Raw genomic sequence first — 2,776 nt, forward strand, 5'->3', positions numbered from 1 at the left:
TAGTTAAGTACACACTATCATAGAAATCAAACTCATTAAACCCGATAATATTATAACAGTTGTTGTTCTTTCCCCCTCATTTATCCATTTGGGGAGATATGCTAAGTATGTTAGAGATATTATAGTGAATAATACCATCATCTTGGACTGTTTCTATTATTTCAATGAATTAATAAAATCTTATTGCACACAATTAAGGGAAATATATGTTCTTTACATTTATCAAAAAATTGCTAGAAAGAAAACAGTAACACTGATTGAGAATATTGAATTATTTCATCAAGTATCAATTATTTAAATTGTGTAAATTAATGTAGTCTCTGTCTTCAATCCTGGAATGACATTGTTCTTGAGTGTAAAAGGTGAAATTGATGTACTTCTAAGGCCACGGTAATGAGAATTTTGTCTACATTTCTACAGAACAGAACCTCTGAATCACTCTTCTCAGGGTCCCCATCACCTCCTTGTTTCTCAGGCTGTAGATGATCGGGTGGAGCATTGGGGTCAGGATGGTACAGAAGACAGCCAGGACCTTGTCCTCTGTGGGAGATTGGAAGGATCTTGGGCATAGATAAGTGTAAGCAAAGGGTGCATAATAGAAAGTTACCACAGTGAGGTGGGTGTTGCAGGTCAAATAAGCCTTCTTCTTCCCTTCTGCTGAGCACATGCGGCAGATTTCAAGGATCACATGGCCATAGGAACATGCAATGTCAATGAAAGGAAACACAGGAAAGGGGTGGTGCTCAGAAACCATGTGTACTCAGAGACTCAGGTGTCCATGCAGGCCAGAGTCAACATGGCGGGGACATCACAGAAGACATGGTTGATGGCTCTGGATTGACAATAAGGGATATGGAGGGCACATACAGTGTGGGCGCAGGAGTTGATTGAGCCCATTATCCAAGATCCTGTTATCATCAGCACACACACTCTTTTGCTCATATGAATGGGATAGTGAAGAGGAAAGCAAATAGCCACATAATGATCATAAGCCATAGAGGCCCACATTAATCCTTCTGCACTAGCTAAAGTCAAGAAGAAGAAGCTCTGAACGCCACACCCAATGAGTGAGATGGACTTGTTTCCAAAGATATAATCAAAGGCCACCTTGGGCACAATGGTGGAGATGAAGTTCAGGTCCATGAGGGAGAGCTAAGTAGAAAACACATGGGTGTGTGGAGATAGGTGTCCAGGAAGATAAGGACCATCTTGGACAGGTTGCCAAACAGAGCCATTAGGAAAATAAGTACAGTGAAAATGAAAAGAAACAGGCCAATTCTTGATGGTGGAAAGAACCGCAATAATAGGAAATCAGTCAATGTTTGGTTGTAATTTTCCATTTTCTTTTAATTGCTTTTCATGAAGAAAGAGAAAAACTCATCTGTGGTAAATAAATAAAATGTGATGTTTTTATCATTTTTTCAAATTATTTGAGTCTATTTGTGAAATTTTCATAAAATACCCAGTTCCTTAAATAAATATTCAATGTTTCTTATTTTGAGAAAGAATTCTATGTTGTTTCACAAAGTCACAAGTTGAGATGGTAAGCATTTCCATTCAAAATCTACTGTAAAGAATCCATGAAATAATAAAAAGAAAAAAATCTATATCTACCTGAATATAATATGAACAATTTTATGTCCTTCATAAATTCAGGTATCAAAAATATTAAATTTTTAATTAAGCATAAGCATAATTTTTATTGAACTCAGACTGAGCACAAGTTGAATCACAATTCAAATGAATATGGGTTTGGTTCATTTGTATTTTTTTTTAATTTTTTATTGTTATGTTAATCACCATATATTACATCATTAGTTTTTGGTGCAGTGTTCCATGATTCATTGTTTGTTCATAACACCGGTTCATTTGTATTTTTTATACCATTTATACTAGGACTTCTTTAAAATTAAGCTCTCCCTAGCATGAATTCAATCATACCCACTAAATGTTGATTTTAATGTTGACAGAGTAGACAATTTTTGAATGTATAAAGAAATAATTAGTTTAATGTTTACCTATTTCTTCTGCTTCTAGCCACTGAAGTAAAAATAACTAGCCTATGCATGGTCTATTTACAAAAACTCTCACCTGTGTTGAATACTTTCAACGTTCCTGAAAACACTGACATTTAAACATTAGCATTAATTTCACCACGCATAGGGGAGAATTCATGGCATCTGTCTGAAGTGACATATTGGATGAGAGACAGAACATGTTTTGCTCCTGGGCCATTCACATATGCGGAAGGGAAGACACAGACAGGAACTTTGTTGACCATCTCACTAGCATCCTGGACGAGGGTCAGAAATCATGTCAACTTGACAACAATCTTCTGAGATGGGTATCACCATCAACACTTGTAACATAATGGACATTCATAGAATTTAAGTAACTTACCCTGAGCTAAAAAGATATGTTTATCCTTTATCTTATAAGAAGCCATGAATAGGAAAGAAGGATTATTTACATTAGTCACCCCTTACTTCCATTAAAGTAACTATTTAAACAAGAATTCTCTATTCCTACTAAGCAGCAGATGATGACAAATATATTTGATAAATTATTTTATGCCCAAATTATATTGTTTTAGAGATTAAAGTTACACATTTTACATCTTCTCCTTAGAGACATGTTTTCTCAGTTCTCTTGATTTTCCTGTATTCTCACTGGCTCCCCACAACAACCCAGCAGTTAACATCTGGCCTCTACTAAATGGAAGAAGGGAGGCCTCAGAATATCATTTACCAATAAATAATAACTCAAGAGATTCTCT

At 35.5% G+C, this 2,776-nt stretch overlaps 1 pseudogene; it reads right to left on the bottom strand.

Annotated features, from left to right (window-relative positions):
- Positions 1–406: 406 nt before the first annotated feature.
- Positions 407–1,340, bottom strand: LOC112819221 (olfactory receptor 2L3-like; annotated as a pseudogene).
- Positions 1,341–2,776: the final 1,436 nt, after the last annotated feature.

Source organism: Callorhinus ursinus, unplaced genomic scaffold, assembly GCF_003265705.2.
Source record: "Callorhinus ursinus isolate GAN/ISIS: 27379988/994484 unplaced genomic scaffold, GSC_fseal_2.0 scaffold438, whole genome shotgun sequence".
Lineage (NCBI taxonomy): Eukaryota > Metazoa > Chordata > Mammalia > Carnivora > Otariidae > Callorhinus > Callorhinus ursinus.